Below are 20,038 nucleotides of genomic sequence, written 5' to 3' on the forward strand. Positions count from 1 at the left end.
GTGAGGGTTAGTATTAGTGTGAGGTTTAGGCTGAGGGGTAGGGTTAGAGTTAGGGTGAGGATTAGGGTGAGGATGAGTGTTAGGGTTAGCATTATGGTTAGGGTGAGGGTTAGCGTTAGGGTTAGGGTTAGGGTGAGGGTGAGTTTGAGGATTAGGGTTAAGTTTCGGGTGAGCGTTAGGGTTAGGGTGAGGGTTAGGGTCTCCGTTAGGGTTAGTGTGAGGGTGAGGGTGATGGTGAGTGTAGGGTGAGGGTGAGGGTGAGCGTTAGGGTTAGGGTTAGAGTTAGGCTGTGAGTGAGGTTGATCGTGAGGGTTAGGGTTAGGCTGAGGTTTAGGTTGATGTTTAGGGTTATTGTGAGGATAAGGGTGAGGGTGAAGGTAAGGTTTAGGGTGAGGATTAGGGTGAGGGTGAGGCTTAGGGTTAGTGTTAGGGTTATGGTGAGGTAGGGTGAGGGTTAGGGTTAGGGTTAGGGTTAGGGTTAGGGTTAGGCTTAGGGTGAGGATGAGGGTTATGGTGAGGATGAGGGTTAGGGTTAGTTGAGGGTTAGGGTTAGGGTTAGTTTGAGAGTTAGGGTTAGGTTTAGGTTTTGGATTAGGGTGAGGGTGTGGGTTAAGGTGAGGGTTAGGGTGAGGGTGAGGGTTAGGCTAAGGGTTAGGGTAAGGATTTGGGTCAGGTTGAGGGTGAGGGTTAGGGTGAGGGTGAGGGTTAAGCTGAGGTGTATGGTCAGGGTTAGAGTTAGTTTGAGGGAGAGCTTGAGGGTTTGGTTAAGTAACGTTTAGGTTTAGGTTTAGCCAGAGGATTAGGGTGAGGGTGAGGATTAGGGTGAGTGTTAGGTTTAGGTTGAGGCTTAGGGTTAGGGTTAGGGTGAGGGTTTGGGTTAGGTTAGGGATAGGTTGATGTTTTTCGTGAGGGGTAGAATTAGAGTTAGGGTTAGCATTAGGGTTAGGGTTAGGGTTAGGATGAGGGATAGGGTCAGGGTAAGGGTTACAGTGAGGGTGAGGGTAAGGGTGAGGGTTAAGTTTAGGGATGGGGTTAGAGTGATGGTTAGGGTGAGGGTTAGGGTTAGGGTGAGGGTTAAAGTGAGGTTTAGAGTTAGGGTTAGGGATAGGTTTAGGGTTAGCGTTGTGTGTACCGTTAGGGTTAGTTTGTGGGTTAGTGTTAGGGTTAGGGTGAGGGATAGGGTCAGGCTAAGGGTTAAGGTTAGGGTTAGAGTGAGGTTTAGGTTGAGGGTTAGGGTTGAGGTTAGTGTGAGTTTTACGTTGAGGGTTAGGGTTAGGGTTAGGCTGAGGTTTAGGGTGAAGGTGAGGGTTAGGTTTAGTGTGAGGGTTAGGGTTAGGTTTAGGGTGAGGTCTAGGGTGATGGTGAGGGTTAGGTTTAGGGTTAAGGATAGGGTGAGGATTTGGGTTAGGTTTAGGTTTAGGCTGAGTGGTAGAGTTAGGGTTAGTGTGAGGGTTAGGTTTTGTGTGAGTGTTAAGGTTAGGGTTAGGGTGAGGGTAAGGTTTTGGGTGAGGGTTAGGGTGAGGGTGAGTGTTTGCTTAGCATTAGTTTTAGTGTGTGGGTTAGGGTGATGGTTAAGGTTAGCATTAGGTTTAGCGTGAGGGTGAGGGTGACTGTTAGGTTGAGGGTGAGGGTGAGGGTTAAGGTTACGTTTAGGGTGAGAATTAGGATCAGGGTTTGGGTTAGGTTTAAATTTAGGGTTAGCGTATGTTTGTGTGAGTGTTAGGTTGAAAGTTAGGGTGAATTTTATGGTTAGGTTTAGGGTGAGGATTAAGATGGGGGTGAGGGTGAATGCTAGGGTGAAGTTTAGGGTTAGAGTGAGGGTTAGGGTTAGGATTAGGTTTAGAGTGAATGTTAGGTTGAGTGTGAGGGTTAGGGTTCGTGTTATGGTTAGTGTGAGGGTTAGGGATGGGGCTAGGTTGAGGATTATTGTGAGGGGTAGGGTTAGGGTTGGTTTGAAGTTTAGGTTTAGTGTGAGGGTTTGAGTTAGGGTTAGGGTTATTTTGACTGAAAGGGTTAAGGTGAGGGTTAGGGTGAGAGTGAGGGTTAGGTTTAGAGTGAGTGTTCGGGTCAGGGTTAGTGTGAGTGTTAGGTTTAGGGATATGGTGAGGGTTAGTGTGAGGGTGAGGGTTAGGGTTAGGGTTAGAGTTAGGGTGAGGGTTAGGGTGAGGGTTAAGTTTAGGGTTAGGGTTAGGGTGAGGGTTAGGGTTAGGGTTACGATTTGCGTTAGGGTTATGATTAGGATGAGTGTGAGGGTGAGGTTTAGGGTTAGGGTTAGAGTTAGGTTAGGTGAGGGCTATGGTGAGCATGCGGCTTAGAGTGAGGATGAGGGTGAGGGTGAGGGTTAGGGTTATGGTAAGGATTAGGGTTAGGGTTATGGAGAGGATTAGGGAGTTGATGAGGGTTAGAGTGAGGGTTAGAATTAGGGTGAGGGTTAGGTTTAGGGTTAGGGTGAGTTTTATGGTTAGGTTGATGTTTAGGGTGAAGGTGAGGGTTAGGCTGAGGGTGAGGATTAGAGTTAGGGTGAGGGTGAAGGTTGGGGTTAGCGTTAGTGTTAGGGTGAGTGTTAGGTTGAGGGTTAGGATTAGGGTTAGGGTGGGGGTTAGGATTAGTGTGAGGTTTGGGGTTAGGGTTAGGTTTCGGATTAGGGTGAGGGTAAGGGTTTTGGTGACGTTTAGCGTGAGGTGATGGTTAGCGTTTGGCTTAGGCTTAGATTTAGGGTGAGGCTAAGGTTGAGGTTTAGGGTTAGGATTAGTGTTAGGGTAAGGTTTAGGCTGAGGGTGAAGGTAAGGGTGAAGGTTAATGTTACAGTGAGGTTGACGGTTAGGGTGAGGGTTAGGTTAGTGTTAGGGTGAGGGCTAGTGTGAGGGTGAGGGTAAGGGTCAGGGTTATGGATAGGGTGAGGTTTAGGTTTAGGGTTAGTTTTAGGGTGAGGCTTAGGCTGAGGGATAGTGTTAGGGTTAGTATGAGGTCAAGGTTTAGTCTGAGGGTTAGGGTTAGTGTTAGGGTTAGGGTGAGGGTTAGGGTTAGGATTAAGGTTAGAGTTATGGTGAGGGTAAGGTTTAGGTTGAGGGTTAGGTTGATGGTGAGTTTTAGGGTTAGGGTTAGGGTGAGGGTTAGGTTGAGGGTGAAGTTTAGGTTGAGGCTGACAAATAGGGTGAGGCTTATGGTGAGGTTTAGGGTTAGGGTTAAGGTGAGGGTGAGGATTAGTTTTAGGGTAAGGGTTAGGGTGAGTGTTAGGGTGAGGGTGAGGTTTAGGGTTAGTGTTAGGCTTAGGGTTAGGGTTAGGATGAGTGTTAGGGTGAGGGGTACGGTTAGGATTAGGGTTAGGGTGAAGGTGAGGGTGAAGGATAGTGTTAGGGTGAGGGTAATGGTTAGGGTTATGGTTAGTGATAAGGAGGGTTAGGGTGAGGGTGAGGGTGAGGTTTACGGTTAGGTTTAGGGTTATGGTGAGTGTTAGGGTGAGGGTTAGGGTTAGGATTAATGTTAGGGTGAGGTGAAGTTTAGGGTGAGGTTAACGGTTAGGGTGAGTGTTAAGGTGAGGGTGAGGTTTAGGTTTAGTGTTAGGGTTAGTTTGAGGTGAAGGGTGAGGGTGAGGGTTAGGTTTAGTGTTAGGGTTAGGTTGAGGTGAAGGGTAACGTTTAGGGTTAGGTTTAGGGTGAGGGTGAGGGTTAGGGTTAGTGTGAGGGTTAGGGTTAGTGTTAGGCTTAGGGTTTGGGTGAGTGTTAGGGTTAGGGTGAGGGTTAGACTTATGTTTAGTTCTAGGGTAGGGTGAGGATAAGGGTTAGGGTGAGCGTTAGGGTGAGGGTGAGTGTTAGGTTTCGGGTTAGGGTTAGGGTGAGTGGTAGTGTAAGGATTAGGCTTAGGGTTAGAGTTACGGTTATGGTTAGGGTGAGGGTTAGGATGAGGTTTAGATTTAGTTTTAGGTTTAGGGTTAGGGTGAGTGTTAGGGTTAGGGTTTGGTTTTGGGTTAGAGTGAGGGTAAAGGTTAGGTTGAGGTTTAGGGTGAGGTTGAAGGTTAGGCTAAGGTTTAGGTTAAGGATTAGGATCAGGTTGAATGTGAGGGTTAGGGTTAGGGTGAGGGTTAAGCTGAGGGGTAGGGTTAGGGTTAGAGTTAGGGTGAGGCTGAGGGTGAGGGTGAGGGTAAGGGTGAGGGTTATAGTTAGGTTAAGGGTCAGGTTTAGGGCTAGGGAGAGGATTAGGGTGGGCCTGAGGGTTTGGGTGAGGGTTCGGTTTAGTGTTAGTGTTAGGGTTTGGGTGAGTGTTTGGGTTAGAATGAGGTTTCGGTTAGTGTTAGTGTTAGGGTAGGGTGAGGGTAAGATTTAGGGTGATGGTTATTGTTAGGTTGAGGTTGAGGGTGAGGGTTAGGGTAAGGTTTACAGTGAGGATGAGGGTTAGGGTGAGGGGTAGGTTTAGGTTGTGGGTTAGGGTGCAGGGTAGGGTAAGGGTTAGTGTGAGTGTTAGGGTTAGTGTGAGGGTTAGGATTACGGTTAGGGTTAGGGTGAGGGTGAGTGTTAGGGTGAGGATGAGGGTTAGGTTTAGTGTTAGGGTTAAGGTGAGGGTTCGGTGACGATTAGGGTTAGGTTTAGGGTTAGGGTGAGGGTTAGGGTAAGTGTTAAGGTGAGGGTTATGTTTCGTGTGAGGGTTAGGATTAGGATGAGTGTAAGGGTTAGTGTGAGGGTGAGGGTTAGCGTTAGGGTTAGTGTTAAGGTGAGAGTTAGGGTGAGTGTTATGGTTAATGTTAGGTTAGGGTTAGGGTGAGGGTTAGGGTTAGGGTTAGTGTTAGGGTTAGGCTTAGGGTGAGGGTGAGGGTTAGGGTTAGGGTTAGGTTGTTTTTAGGGTTAGTTTGAAGGTAAGGGTGAGGGTGAGGTTAAGTTTTAGGGTGAGGATTAGGGCGAGGGTGAGGGTGAGGGTTACGGTTAGGGTTAGGGTTATGGTAAGGGTTAGGGTGAGGGTGAGGGTTAGGTTTAGTTTGAGGTTTAGGGTAAGGGTTAGGTTTATGTTGAGGTTGAGGATTAGAGTTAAGGTTAGGGGGAGGGTTAGGGTTAGCATTGGGTTTAGGGTGAGGGTAATGTTTCCGGTGAAGTTTAGGGTGAGGGTGAGGGTTAGGGTTAGGTTTAGGTTTAGATTTCTGGTTAGGTTGAGGATGAGTGTTAGGCTTAGGATTAGCTTTAGGCTGAGGGTGAGGTTTAGTGTTAGGGTTAGGATTAGGTTTAGGGTGAGGGTTGGGGTTAGGGTTAGGGTTAGTATGAGGGTTAGGGTGAGGAGTATGGTTGGGTTAGGGTTAGGGTTAAGATTCGGATTAGGGTTAGGGTTAGGGTTAGGGTTAGGGTTAGGGTGAGGGTTAGGGTTAGGATTAGGATGAGGTTAAATATTAGGGTGAGGTTAAGGGTTAGGGTAAGTGTTAGGGTGAGGGTGAGGGTTAAGTTTAGTTTTAGGGTTAGGTTGAGGTGTAGGGTGAGGGTTAGGGTTAGGGCTAGGGTAAGGGTGAGTTTTAGGGTGAGGTTTAGGCTTAGGGTTTTGGTGAGTGTTAGGGTTAGGGTGATGGTTAGGGTTAGGGTTATGCTTAGAGTAGGATGAGGATAAAGGATAGGGTGACGTTAATGGTGAGGGTGAGGGTTAGGTTTAGGGTTAGTGTTAGGGTGAGGGTTAGGGTGAGGGTTAGGATTAGGGTTATGGTGAGGGTTAGGATTAGTGCGAGGGTTGGGGTTAGGTTTAGTGTTCTGGATAGGGTGAGGGTAAGGGTTTTGGTGAGGTTTAGGGTGAGGGTGATGGTTATGGTTAGCGTTAGCTTTGGGTTGAGTGTTAGGTTTATGTTTAGGTTTAGTGTTAGGGTTAGGGTGAGGGTGAGGTTTAGGGTTAGTATTAATGTTAGAGTTAGGTTTAGGCTGAGGGTTAGGGTGAGGGTGGGGTTTAGTGTTAGGGTGAGGGTTAGCGTGAAGTTGAGGGGTAGGATTAGAGTTAGTGTTAGGGTGAGGTTTAGGGTTAATGTTAGATTTAGGGTTAGGGTGAGGGTTAAGGTTAGTGTTAGGGTTAGGGTGAGGGTGAGGTTTAGGTTTAAGATTAGCGTTAGGGTTAGGGTTAGGCAGAGTGTGAGGGTGAAGTTTAGGGTTAGTGTTAATGTTAGGGTTAGCGTGAGGGCTAAGGTGAGCGTGAGGCTTAGGGTGATGGTGAGGGTGAGTGTGAGGTTTAGGGTGAGGGTAAGGGTTATGGTTAGGGTTATGGAGAGGTTTAGGGTGGGGTGAGGGTTAGGGTGAGGTTTAGGTTTAGGGTGAGGTTTAGGTTTATGGTTAGGGTGAGGCTTATTGTTAGGATGATATTTAGGGTGAGATTGAGCGTTAGGGTGTGGGTGAGGGTTGTGGTGAGGGTGAGAGTTAGGGTGTGGGTGAGAGTTAAGATTAGGGTGAGGGTTAGGGTTACAGTGAGGGTTAGGCTGAGGGTGAGGACTAGGCTTAGGTTTGGATGAGTGTTAGGGATGAGTGTTAGGGTTAGGCTGAGGGTTTGGGTTAGGTTTCGGGTTAGAGTAGGGTGAGAATAAGGGTTAGGGTGAGGTTTAGGATGAGGGTGAGGGTTAGGGTGAGTGGTATGGTGAGGTTTAGGGTTATGTTTAGGGTTACAGATATTGTTAGGGTGAGGGTTAGGGTGAGGTTTAGATTTAGTGTTAGGGTAAGGTTTAGGCTGAGAGTTAGGGTTAGTGTGAGAGTTAGGTTTAGGATTAGGTTTTGTGTTAGGGTGAGGGTAAGGGTTAGTGTGAGATTTAGGGTGAAGGTGAGGGTTAGGCTAAGGGTTAGGGTAAGGATTTGGGTCAGGTTGAGGGTGACGGATAGGGATAGGGTGAAGGTTAAGCTGAGGGGTAGCAGTAAGGTTAGAGTTAGGTTGAGGTTGAGGATGAGGGTTTAATTTAAGTAAGGGATAGGTTTAGGGTTAGCCAGAGTATTCGGGTGAGGGTGAGGATTAGGGTGAGGGTTATGTTTAGGTTGAGTGTTAGGGTTAGGGTTAGGGATAGGTTGAGGTTTAGCGTGAGGGGTAGCGTTAGGGTTTGGGTGATTGTTAGGGTTAGGGTTAGGGTTAGGGTTAGGTTTATGGTTAGGGATAGGGTCAGGGTAAGGGTTAGCTTGAGGGGGAGTGGGAGGGTGAGGGTTAAGTTTAGGGTTAGGGTTAGAGTGATGGTTAGGGTGAGGGTTAGATTTAGGGTGAGGTTTAAGCTGAAGGTTAGAGTTAGGGATAGTTTGAGGATTAGCATGAGGGGTACAGTTAGGGTTAGGTTGTGGGTTACAGTTAGGTTTAGGTTTAGGGTGAGGGTTAGGGTCAGGGTAAGGATTAGGGTGAGGGTGAGGTTGAGGTTGAGGTTTAAGTTTAGGGTTAGAGTGAGGTTTAGTGTGAGGGTTAGGCTTAGGGTTAGGATGAGGGTTAGTTTGAGGTTTAGGGTTAGGTTTAGGTTGAGGTTTAGGGTGAGGGTGAGGGTTAGGTTTAGGGTGAGGGTTAGGGATAGGGTGAGGGTTAGGGTTAGGTTTAGGGTGAGGTCTAGGATGAGGGTGAGGGTTAGGGTTAGGGTTAGGGATAGGGGTAGGATTAGGTTTAGGTTTAGGGTTAGGCTGAGTGTTAGGCTGAGTGGTAGAGTTAGGGTTAGGGTGAGCTTAAGTTTAGTGTGAGGGTTAGGGTTAGGGTTATGGTAAGGGTAAGTTTTCAGGTGATGTTTAGAGTGAGGGTGAGTGTTTGGGTTAGCATTATGGTTAGGGTGAGGGTTAGGCTTAGCGTTAGGTTTAGCATGAGGGTGAGGGTGAGGGTTAGGGTGAGGTTGAGGGTGAGGGTTAAGGTTAGGGTTAGGGTGAGAATTAGGGTCAGGGTTAGGGTTAGGTTTAGGGTTACGGTAACGGTGAGCGTGAGGGTGAGGGTTAGGGTGAAGTTTAGGTTTAGGGTGAGGGTTAGGGTTAGTGCTAGGTTGAGGGTTAGGGTGAGGGGTAGGATTTGGGTTCGTGTGAAGGTTAGGTTTAGTGTAATGGTTAGAGTTAGGGTTAGGGTTAGGGTTATTGTGACGTTAAAAGTTAGGGTGAGGGTTAGGGTGAGAGTGAGGGTTCGGGTAAGGGTGAGTGTTAGGGTGAAGGTTAGTGTGAGGTTTAGGTTTATTGTTAGGGTGTGGGTTAGAGTGAGGCTGAGTGTTAGGGTTAGGGTTAGTGTTGGGGGTGAGGGTTAGGGTGAGGTTTGGGGTTAATGTTAGGGTTAAGGTTACGGTGAGGGTTAAGGTTAGGGTTAGGGTTAGGTTGAGAGTGAGGGTTAGGGTTAGGATTTGCGTTAGGGTTATGATTAGGCTGAGTGTGAGGGTGAGGCTTAGGGTTAGGTTTAGAGTTACGGTTAGGTGAGGACTAGGGTGAGCGTGAGGCTTAGAGTGAGGATGAGGGTGAGGGTGAGGGTTAGGGTTAGGGTAAGGGTTAGGGTTAGGCTTATGGAGAGGATCAGGGTTGGGATGAGGGTTATGTTGAGGGTTAGGGTTAGGGTGAGTGTTAGGTTTAGGGTTATTGTGAGGCTTATGGTTAGGATGATGTTTAGGGTGAGGGTGAGGTTTAGGGTGAGGGTGAAGTTTGGGGTGAGTGTGAGAGTTAGGGTGTGGGTGAAGGTTAAGATTAGGGTGAAGATTAGGGTGACTATGAGGGTTAGACTGAGGGTGAGGATTAGGGTTAGGTTTAGGGTGAGGATTAGGGTTAGTGTTAGTTTTAGGGTGAGGGTTAGGTTTCCGGTTAAGGTGAGGGTCAGGGTTTTGGTGAGGTTTAGGGTGAGGGTGAGGGTTAGGGTTAGCGTTCGAATTAGGGTGAGGGTTAGGGTTAGGGTTAGGGTTAGAGTTAGGGTGAGGGTGAGGGTGAGGTTTAGGGTTAGGATTAGTGTTAGGGTTAGGCTTATGTTGAGGGTGAGGGTTACTGTTAGGGTGACGGTGACGGTTAGGGTGAGGGTTAGGGTTAGTGTTAGTGTTAGGGTGAGGGCTAGTGTGAGGGTGAAGGTAAGATTTAGTATTATGGATAGGGTTAGGTGTAGAGTTAGTGTTAGGGTGAGGCTGAGGGTTAGGTTTAGTGTGAGGGTTATGTTTAGGGTTAATGTGAGGGTTAGTGTGAAGGTTTGGGTTAGGGTTAGGTGAGGGTTAGGTTGAGGGATAGGGTTAGGGTTCAGTTGAATGTTAGTTTTAGTGTGAGGCTTAGAGTTAGAGTTAGGATTAAGGTTAGGGTGAGGGTAATGGTTAGGGTGAAGTTTAAGGTGAGAGTGAGGGTTAGGGTTAGAGTGAGTGTTAGGGTGAGGGTTAGTGTGAGGGTTAGGTTTAGGGTTAGGGTGAGGGTTAGCATGAAGTTTAGAGTTACAGTTAGGGTGAGGGTTAGGTTTAGGGTTAGGTTTAGGGTTCGGGTTAAGGTTAAGTTTAATGTGAGGGTAGAGGTAGGGTTTTGTTTAGGGCTAGGGTGAGGTTAAGGGTTAGGGTAAGGTTTAGGGTTAGGATGAGGGTTAGGATTAGGGTGAGGTTTATGGTGAGGTTTAGGGTTAGGGTGAGGGTTAGCGTGAGGGTTAGGGTTAGGGTTAAGGTTAGGGTGAGGGATATGGTCATGGTAAGGGTTAGGATGAGGGTGAGGTTTAGGGTTAGGGTTAGGGTTAGGGTGATGATTTGGGTTAGGGTTAGGGTGTGGGTTAGGCTGAGTGGTAGAGTTAGTTTTAGGGTGAGGGTTAGGTTTAGTTTGAGGGTTAGGGTTAGGGTTAGGGTGAGGGTAAGGCTTCGGGTGAGGTTTAGTTTGAGGGTGAGTGTTTGGGTTATCATTAGGTTTAGGGTGAGGTTAAGGGTGATGTTTTGGGTTAGCGTTAGGTTTAGCGTGAGGGGGAGGGGGAGGGTTAAGGTGAGTTTGAGGGTAAGGGTTAAGGTGAGAATTAGGGTCAGGGTTAGGGTTACGTTTAGGTTTAGGGTTAGTTTAAGGGTCAGAGGGTGAGGGTGAGGGTTAATGTTAGGGTTAGGTTTAGGGTGAGGGTTAGGGTGGGGGTGAGGGTGAGGGTTAGGGTGAAGTTTAGGGTTAGGTTGAGGGTTATGGTTAGGATTAGCTTTAGGGTGAGGGCTAGGTTGAGGTTGAGATTTAGGGTTAGTGTTTGCGTTAGTTAGAGGGTTAGGGTTAGGGTGAAGGTGAGGGTAAGGTTAAGGGGTAGGGGTAGGTTTCGGGTGAAGGTTAGGTTTAGTGTGAGGTTTAGAGTTAGAGTTAGGGTTAGGGTTAGGGTGAGGGTAAGGGATAGGTTGAGGATTAGGTTGAGCGTGAGGGTTAGGGTTAGAGTGAGTGTTAGGATGAGGGTTAATGTGAGGGTTAGGATTAGGGTTAGGGTGAGGGTTAGCGTGAAGTTTAGGGTTAGGTTTAGTGTGAGGTTTAGGTTGAGGTTTAGGGTTAGGGGTCGGGTGAAGGTTAGGTTTAGGGTGAAGGTAGAGTTAGGGTTAGGGTTAGGTTTAGGGTGAGGGTAATGTTTAGGTTAAGGGTTAGGTTGAGAGTGAGGGTTAGAGTTAAAGTTAGTGTTAGGGTGAGGGTTAGTGTGAGGGTTAGTTTTAGGGTTAGGGTGAGGGTTAGCGTGAAGTTGAGTGTTAGGATTAAGGTTAGTGTTAGGGTGAGGTTTAGGGTGAGGTTTCGGGTTAATGTTAGGGTAAGGGTAAGTGTGAGGGTTATGGTTATGCTTAGAGTTAGGGTTAGGGTGAGGGTGAAGTTTAGGTTTAGTGTTAGGGTGAGGCTTACTGTTAGGATGATTTTTAGGGTGAGGGTGAGTGTTAGGGTGAGGGTGAGGGTTGGAGTGAGGGTGAGAGTTAGGGTGTGGGTGAAAGTTAAGATTAGGGTAAGGTTTAGGGTGACAGTGAGGGTTAGGCTGAGGGTGAGGTTTAGGGTTAGGGTTAGTGTGAGGGTTAGGGTTAGGGTTAGTGTTAGGGTGAGCGTTAGGTTGAAGGTTAGGATTAGGGTTATGGTGATGGTTAGGATTAGTGTGAGGGTTGAGGTTAGGTTTAGGGTTCTGGTTAGGTTTAGGGTAAGGGTTTTGATGAGATTTAGGGTGAGGTTGAGGGTTAGGGTTAGGGTTAGCGTTAGGTTGAGGGTTAGGTTTATGGTTAGGTTTAGTGTTAGGGTTAGGGTGAGGGTGAAGTTTAGGGTTAGGATTAATGTTAGAGTTAGGTTTAGGCTGAGGGTTAGAGTGAGGGTGAGGTTTAATGTTAGGGTGAGGGTTAGCGTGAAGTTGAGGGTTAGGATTAGGCTGAGTGTTAGGGTGAGGTTTAGGGTGAGGGTTAAGCTTAATGTTAGGTTTAGGGTTAGGGTGAGGGTTAAGGTTAGTGTTAGGGTTAGGTTGAGGTTGAGGTATAGGTTTAAGATTAGCGATAGGGTTAGGTTTAGGCAGGGTGTGAGGGTGAAGTTTAGGGTTAGGGTTAGAGTTAGGGTTAGGGTGAGGGCTAGGGTGAGCGTGAGGCTAAGGGTGAGGGTGAGGGTGAGTGTTAGGGTTAGGGTAAGTGTTAGGGTTAGGGTTATGGCGAGTATTAGGGTGAGGTGAGGGTTAGGGTGAGGGTTAGCGTTAGGGTGAAGGTTAGGTTTATGGTTAGAATGAGGCTTATTGTTAGGATGATGTTTAGGATGAGACTGAGGGTTAGGGTGAGGGTGAAGGTTGGGGTGAGTGTGAGAGTTAGGGTGTGGGTGAGAGTTAAGATTACGTTCAGGGTAAGGATGACAGTGATGGTTAGGCTGAGGGTGAGGATTAGGCTTAGGGTTTTGGTGAGTGTTAGGGTTAGGGTGAGGGTTAGGGTTAGGGTTAGGGTTAGAGTAGGGGGAGGATAAGGGTTAGAGTGAGGTTTAGGATGAGGGTGAGGGTTAGGGTGAGTGGTAGGGTGAGGGTTAGGGTTAGGTTTAGGCTTACAGTTATTGTTAGGTTGAGCGTTAGGATGAGGTTTAAATTTTGTGGTAGGGTTAGGTTTAGGGTGAGTGTAGGGTTAGTGTGAGAGTTAAGGTTAGGGTTAGGTTTTGTGTTAGGGTGAGGGTAAGTGTTAGGGTGATGTTTAGGGTGAGGGTGAGGGTTAGGCTCAGGGTTAGGTTAAGGATTTGGGTCAGGTTGACGGTGAGGGTTAGGGTGAGGGTGAGGGTTAAGCTGAGGGGTAGGGTTAGGTTTAGAGTTAGGAAGAGGTTGAGGGTGAGGGTTTTGGTTAAGTAAGGGATAGGTTTAGGGTTAGCCAGAGGATTAGGGTGAGGGTGAGGATAAGGTGAGGTTTAGTTTTAGGTTGAGGGTTAGGGTTAGGGTTAGGGTGAGGGTTAGGCTTAAGGTTAGGGATAAGTTGAGGTTTTGCGTTAGGGTTAGCGTTAGGGTTAGGGTGAGCCTTAGGGTGTGGGTTAGGGTTAGAGTTAGGGTTAGCGTGAGGGATTGGTTCAGCCTAAGGGTTTGGGTGAGGGTGAGGTTGAGGGTGAGGGTTAAGGTTAGGGTTACAGTGAGGTTTAGGGTGAGGGTTAGGGTGAGGGATAGTGTGAGGTTTAGGGTGAGCGTGAGTGTGAGGTTGAGGGTGAGGATTTTGGTGAAGTTTAGTGTTAGGGTGAAGTTTAGCGTTAGGATTAGGTTTAGAGTGAGGTCTAGGGTGAGGGTGAGGTTTAGACTTAGGGTTAGGGTTAGGCTGAGGGTTAGGGTTAGGGTTAGATTGAGGGATAGGTTGAAGGGTAGGGTTAAGGATAGGGTGAAAGTTAGGTTTAGTGTGAGGTTTAGATTTGGGGTTAGGGTGAGGGTTAGGGTGAGGGTGAGGGTTAGGATTATGGTGTGTGTTAGGGGAGGGTTAGGATGAGGGTTAGGGTTAATGTTAGGGTTAGGTTTAGGTTAAGGGTTAGCTTTAGGGTTAGGTTTAGGGTGAGGTTGAAGATTAGGGTTAGGGTTAGGGTGAGGGATAGGTTCAGGGTAAGGGTTAGGGTGAGGGTTAGTGTGAGGGTGAGGGTTATTGTTAGGGTTAGGGTAAGGATGAGGCGTAGGGTGAGCTTTAGGGTTAGGGTTATGGTTAGGGTTAGGGTGAGTGTTAGGTTTAGGGTTAGCGTTTGGGTGAGTCCTAAATTGATGTTGAGGGTTAGATTTAGGGATAGGGAGAGGTTTAGGGTTAGGGTTAGTGTTAGGGTGAGGTTAAGGCTGAGGTGTCGGTTTAGGTTCAGTGTGAGGGTTAGGGTTAGGGTTAGGGTTAGTGTTAGGTTGAGGGATAGGGTTATTGTTAGGGTTATTGTTAGGGTTATTGTTAGGGTTAGGGTGAGGGTGAGGGTGACTGGGAAGGGGATTGTTAGGGTTAGGGTTAGGTTTGGGCTGAGGGTGAGAGTGAGGGTTAGGGTGAGGATTAGGATTAGGGTTAGTGTTAGGCTGAAGGTGATGGTGAGGGTTAGTGTTAGGGTTGTGTGAGGGTTAGGGTGAGGGTTAGGGTTAGTGTTAGGTTGAGGGTCAGGGTTAGGTTTAGGGTGACGGTTAGGGTTAAGGTGAGGGTTAGCTTAAGGTTGAGGTTGAGGGTGAAGTTTAGGGTTAGGTTAAGGGTTAGGGTGAGCTTAAGGTTGAGGGTGAATGTGAGGGTTAGATTTAGGATTAAGTTTAGGGTTAGGGTGAGGGTGAGGACTAGGTTGAGGGTGAAGGTTAGGGTGAGGGTGAGGGAGGGGAGGGTTTGGGTTAGGTAAGGGTTAGTGTTAGGTTTAGGGTGAGGATTAGGGTGAAGGTAATGGTTAGGGAGAGGTTTTTGATTAGGGTGAAGGTTAGGGTTAGGGTTAGGCTCAGAGTTAGGGTTAGGGTTATGTTTAGGGTGAAGTTGTGGGTTAGGGTTTGGGTTAGGGTTAAGGTTATGTTTAGCATTAGGGTGAGGTTTAGGAATAGGTTTAGGATGAGGCTTAGGGTGATGGGTAGATTTAGGGTTAGGGTGAGGTTTAGGGTTAGTGTGAGGGTTAGGTTTAGGGTTAGTGTTAGGGTGAGGTTATGGGTTAGGGTGAGGGTTAGTGTTAGGATGAGGGTTAGGGTTAGGGTGAGTGTTATGGTGAGGTTTATGGTTAGGTTGAGGTTTAGCGTGAGGCTTAGGTTTGGGTTAGTGTTAGGGTGAGGGATAGGGTCAGGGTAAGGTTTAGGGTGAGGGTTAGGGTGAGGGTAAGCGTTAAGCTTAGGGTTAGGTTAAGGGTGAGGCTTAGGGTGAGGGTTAGGGTTAGGGTTGTGGTTAGGGTGAGGGTTAGGTTAGGATTAGGGTTAGGGTGAGGGTTAGGGTCCGAATGAGGGTTAGTGTTAGGGTGAGGGTTAGGGTTAGGGTGAGAGTTAGGTTTAGGGTTAGGGTTAGGGTGAGGGCTAGATTGAGGTTGAGGGTTAGGGTTAGGGTTAGGGATAGGGAGAGGATTAGGGTGAGGGTGAGGGTTAGGCTGAGTTGTAGGTTTAGGTTCAGTTTGAGGGTTAGGGTTAGGGTTAGTGTTAGGGTGAGTGTTAGTTTTAGAGTTAGGTTTAGGGTTAGGGTTATTTTTAGGGTTAAGGTTAGGGTGAGGGTAAGGGTGAGGGTGACTTTTAGGGTTAGGGTTAGGTTTAGGGTGAGGGTGAGAGTGAGGGTTACGGTTAAGATTTGTATTAGGGTTAGGGTTAGGGTTAGGGTGAGGTTTTGGGTTAAGGTGAGGGTTAGGTTTAGAGTGAGGGTGAGGGTGAAGGTTAGCATTAGGGTTAGGGTGAACGTGAGTGTGAGTGTGAGGGTTAGTTTTCGGTTTAGGGGTAATTTAGGGTTAGGGTTAGTGTGAGTGCTAGGTTGAAGGTGAGGTTTAGGGTGAGGGTGAGGGAGAGGGTGAGGGTTTGGGTTAAGGAAGGATTAGTGTTATGTTTAGGATGAGTATTAGGGTGACAGTGACGGTTAGGGTGAGGGTTCGGTTTAGGGTTAGGCTCAGATATAGGGTTAGGCTGATGTTTAGGGTGAGGGTGAGGGTTAGGTTTGGGTGAGAGTTCGGCTGAAGGTGAGGGTTAGGTTGTGGGTGAGGGTTAGGGATAGGGTGATGGGGAGAGTTAGCGACAGGGTGAGGGTTAGGTTTAGGGTTAGGGTGAGGGTTAGGGTTACTTTGAGGGTTGGGTTTGGGTTAGGGTTAGGGTGAGTCTAAGGGTTTGGATTAGAGTAAGGGTGAGGTTTAGGTTTAGGTTTAGGGTGAGGATTAGGGTGACGGGGAGGGTTAGCAAGAGGATGAGGTTTAGGGTTAGAGTGAGGGCTAGAATGAGGTTGAGTGTTAGGTTTAGGGTTAGGGATAGGGAGAGGATTAGGTTGGGTGAGGGTGAGGGTGAGGGTTAGGCTGAGGTGTAGGTTTAGTTTCAGTTTGAGTTTTAGGGTTAGGGTTACTGTTAGGGTGAGGGTTAGAGTTAGATTTAGGTTTAGGGTTAGGTTTATTGTTAGGGTGAGGGTGAGTGTGAGGGTGAGTGTGAGGGTGAGGGTGAGTTTTAGGGTTAGGGTTAGGTTTAGGGTGAGGGTGAGAATGAGGGTTAGGGTTAGGATTTGTATTAGGGTTAGGGTCAGGTTTTGGGTTAAAGTGAGGATTAGGGTTAGAGTGAGGGTGAGGTTGAGGGTTAGGGTTAGAATTAGGGTTCGGATAAGGGTTAGGGTGAACTTGGGTGTGAGGGTGAGTGTGAGGGTTTGGTTTCCTTTTAGGGGTAAGGTTAGGGTTAGTGTTAGGGTGAGGGCTAGGTTGAGGGTGAGGGTTAGGGTGAGGGTGAGGGAGAGGGTGAGGGTTTGGTTTAAGGTAGGGTTAGTGTTATGTTTAGGGTGAGGATTAGGGTGACAGGGATGGTTAGGGTGAGGGTTTGGTTTAGGGTGAGGGTTTGGTTTAGGGTGAGGTTTAGGATTAGGGTTAGGCTCAGAGATAGGCTTAGGGTGATGTTTAGGATGAGGGTGAGGGTTAGGTTAGTGTGAGAGTTCGGGTGAAGGTGAGGGTTAGGGTGTGGGTGTGGGTTAGGGTTAGGGTGATGGGGAGGGTTAGCGACAGGGTGAGGGTTAGGGTTAGGGTTAGGGTGAGGGTTAGGGTTACTGTTAGGATTAGGATTAGGTGGAGGGGTAGGGTTAGGGTGAGGTTTTAGGTTTAGTTTGAGGGTTGGGTTTGGTTTAGGGTTAGGGTGAATCTAAGGGTTTGGATGAGGGTGAGGGTGAGGGTTAGCGTTAGGGTGAGGTTTAGGGTTAGGGTTAGGGTTATTGGTAGGGTTAGGGTGAGGGTGAATTTGAGAGGGAGGGTTAGGATTAGGCTGAGGTTTAGGGTGAGGGTGAGGGTTAGGGTTAGGTTTGGTGTGAGGGTTAGGGTTAGGGTGAGTTTTAGTTTTATGGTTAGGGTTAGGGTTAGGATGGGGCTGAGGGTTAGGTTTAGGGTTATGATCAGGTTTAGAGTGAGGATAAGGGTTAGGGTGAGGTTTAGAGTGAGGTTGAGGCTTAGGCTTGGGTTAGGGTTAGAGTTAGGTTGAAGGTTAGTGTTGGGTTAGGGTTAGAGTTAGAGTGCGGGTGAGTGTGAGGTTGAGGGTTTGGGTTAGGGTGAGGGTTAGGGGAAGGGTTAGTGTTAGGGTGAGGGTGAGTGTTAGGGTTAGGGTTAGGGTTAGGGTTAGGATGAGGGTTATTTTGAAGGGTAGGGTTATGGTTAGGGTGAAGTTTATGGTTAGTGTGTGGGTTAGTTGTAGTGGTAGGGTTAGTCTTAGGGTGAGGTTAAGGGTTAGGGTGAGGGTTAGGGTTAGGTTTGGTGTGAGGGTTAGGGTTAGGGTTAGGGTGAGGCTTAGGGTGAGTTTTAGGGTTAGGGTTAGGGTTAAGGTTAGGATGAGAGTGAGTGTTAGGTGTAGTGTTAGGGTCAGGTTTATTGTGAGGATAAGGGTTACGGTGAGGTTTAGGGTGAGGTTGAGGGTTAGGCTTGGGTTAGGTTTAGAGTTAGGTTGAGGGTTAGGGTTGGGTTAGCGTTAGAGTTAGGGTGCGGGTGAGTGTGAGGGTGAGGGTTTGGGTGAGGTTGAGGGTTAGGGGAAGGGTTAGGTTAGGGTAAAGGTGAGTGTTAGGGTTAGGGTTAGGGTTAGGATGAGGGTTATTGTGAGAGGTAGGATTATGGTTAGGGTGAGTGTTATGGTTAGTGTGAGGTTTAGGGGTAGGTTTAGGGTTAGGCTTAGCGTGAGGTTAAGGGTTAGGGTGAGGGTTAGTGTGAGGGTGAAGTTTAGGTTTAGGGTTAGGGTGAGGGTTATGGTGAGGGTTAGGATTAGGGTGAGGGTTAGTGTGAGGGTTAGGGTTAGGCTGAGGGTGAGGGATAGGTTCAGGATAAGGGTTATGGTGAGGGTAAGGGTTACGGTTAGGGTTAGGGTAAGGGTGAGGCGAAGTGTGAGGGTTAGGGTTAGGATTACGGTTAAGGTGAGGGTTAGGTTTAGGTTTAGGGTGAGGGTTTTGGTCAGGGTGATGGTTAGGGTTCGTTTGAGAGTTAGAGTTAGGGTGAGGGTTAGGTTTAGGGTTAGCCTTAGGGTGAGTACTAGATTGATGTTGAGGGTTAGGTTTAGAGTTATGGATAGGGAGAAGATTAAGGTTAGCTTTAGGGTGAGGGTGCGGGTAAGGTTGAGGGTAAGGATTAGGGTGAGGGTTAGGTTTAGGGTTAGGGTTAGTGTTAGGGTGAGGGTTAGGGTTATTGTTATGTTTAGGGTGAGGTTGAGAGTGTGAGTGAGGTTTAGGGTTAGTGTTAGATTTAGCGTGAAGGTGAGAAAGAGGGTTAGGATTAAGATTAGGGTTAGGGTTAAGGTTAGGGTTAAGGTGAGGGTAAGGGTTATTATGGTTATGTTTAGGGTGAGAGTGAGGGATAGGTTTAGCTTGAGGGTTAGTTTGAGGGTTAGGTTGAGGGTTAATTTTAGTTTTAGTGTTAGTGTTAGGGTGAGGGCTAGTGTGAGGGTGAGAGTAAGGGTTAGGGTTAGGGATAAGGTGACATTTAGGATTAGGGTTAGGGTTAGGGTGAGGGTTAGCCTGGGGGTAGGGTTAGGGTTAGCGTGAGAGTTAGGTTTAGTGTGAGGGTTAAGTTTAGGGTTAGGGTTAGGGTGAGGAATGAGGTGAGAGTTAGGGTTAGGGTTAGGTTTAGGGTGAGGTTTAGTGTGAGGGTAAGGGTTAGGGTGAGGGTTAGGGTCAGGGTGAGAGTTAGGGTAAGGTTTAGGCATATGGTGAGGTGTAGGGTGAGGGTTAGGTTTAGGGTTACGGTTAGGGTGAGGGTGACGGTTAGGGTTAGGAATAGGGTTAGGGTTAGGCTGAGGGTTAGGTTCAAGGTGAGGGTTAGGGTTAGGGTGAGGGTTAGGATTAGTGTTAGTGTTAGGGTTAGGGTTAGTGATAGGATGAGGTGTAGGGTGTGGGTTAGGTTTAGGATGGGGGTTAGGGTTAGGGTGAGGTTTAGAGTTAGGATTGTGAGGGTTAGGCTGAGGGGTAGGGTTCTGTTAAGGGTGAGAGTTAGGTTTAGTTTGAGTGTTAGGGTTAGAGTTCGGGTGAGGTTTAGAGTTATGGTGAGTGCTAGGGTTAGCAATAGGGTTAGGGTGAGGGTTAAGCGTTAGGGTTAGGATTAGGTTGAGGGTGAGTTTGAGGGTTATGTTTAAGATTCCGGTGAGTGTTAGGGTTAGGGTGAGGGTTAGGGTGTCCGTTAGGGTTAGTGTAAGGATGAGGGTGAGGGTGAGTGTTAGGGTGATGGTGAGGTTGAAGGTTAGGGTTAGGTTGAGGGTTAGGATTAGTGTGAGGGTAAGGGTGAGGGTGAAGGTAAGGTTGATGGTGAGGATTAGGGTGAGGGTGTGGGTTAGGGTTAGGGTTAGGGTTAGGGTGAGGGTTAGGCTGAGGGGTAGGGTGAGGGTGAGTGTGATCATTAGGGTTAGGGTTAGGGTGAGGGTTAGGCTCAAGGTTAGGTTTAGGTTTAGGTTTATGGTAAGCGTAAGTGTCAGGGTTAGTTTGAGGTATGTGATTCATGTTAGGCTTAGGGTTACTTTGAAGTTTAGGGTTAGGATTCGATTTAGAGTGAGGGCTAGGGTGAGGGTGAGGGTTCGGTTTAGGGTTAGGGTTAGGGTGAGGGTTAGGGTTAGGGTTAGGGTGAGGGTTAGGTTTGCTGTGAGGATTAGGGTTAGGGTTATGGTTAGGGTTAAGGTGAGCGTAAGGTTTACGGTGAGAGTGTGGTTTAGGGTTAGCTTGAGTGTTACTGTGAGTGTTAGGGTGAGTGTTAGGTTTAGGGTTAGGGTGAGGGTTAGCGTGAGGGTTCGTGTTCAGATTAGAGTGAGTGTTATGGTGAGGGTTAGGGCTAGCATTAGCGTTAGTGTTAGGATTAGGCTGAGGGTGAGTTTGAGGGTGAGGGTTAGGGTTAGGGTAAGGGTTAGTGTTAAGGTTAGGGAGAGGATTAGGGTAAGGGTGAGGGTAATTTTGTGGGTGAGGGTTCGGATTAGGTTTAGTGTTATGGTGACACTGGGACAGTGAGGGGTAGTGTGAGGGTGAGGATTAGGGTTAGGGTTAGGGTGAGGGTGAGGGTTAGGGTTAGGAGTAGTGTTAGGTTTAGGTTTAGTCTGAGGGTGAGTGTTAGTTTTAGGATGAGGGTGAGGGTTAGGGTGAGGGTTTGGGTTAGGGTTAGGGTTAGGGTGAAGGTTAGGCTGAGGTGTAGGCTTAGGGTTAGCTTGAGGGTTAGGTTTAGTGCGAGGGTTACGGTTAGGGTTAGAGTGAGGGTTATGTTTAATTTGAGAGTTAGGGTTAGGGTTAGGGAAAGCGTGAGGTTTAGGTTTGGTGTGAGTTTTAGTGTTAGGGTGAGGTTTAGGGTGAGGTTGATTTTTAGGTTGAGTGTTAGGGTTAGGGTGAGGGTGAGGGTTAGGGTGATGATTAGAGTTAGGGCTAGGTTGAGGGTGAGGTTTAGGTTAAGGGTGAGGGTTAGGTTTAATATGAGGGTTAGGGTTAGGTTTAGGGTGAGGGTGAGGCTTAGGGTTAAGGTTAGGATTAAGGTCAGGCGTAGGGAGAGGGTTAGTGTTAGGTATATGGTTAGGGTGAGTGTTAGATTTATGGTTAGGGTTAGAGTGAGGGTGAGGGTTAGGGTAAGGGTGAGGGTTAGGTTTA

This window comes from Dipodomys merriami, unplaced genomic scaffold, assembly GCF_024711535.1.
Source record: "Dipodomys merriami isolate MVZ:Mamm:240054 unplaced genomic scaffold, mDipMer1.0.p SCAF_66, whole genome shotgun sequence".
Taxonomy (NCBI): domain Eukaryota; kingdom Metazoa; phylum Chordata; class Mammalia; order Rodentia; family Heteromyidae; genus Dipodomys; species Dipodomys merriami.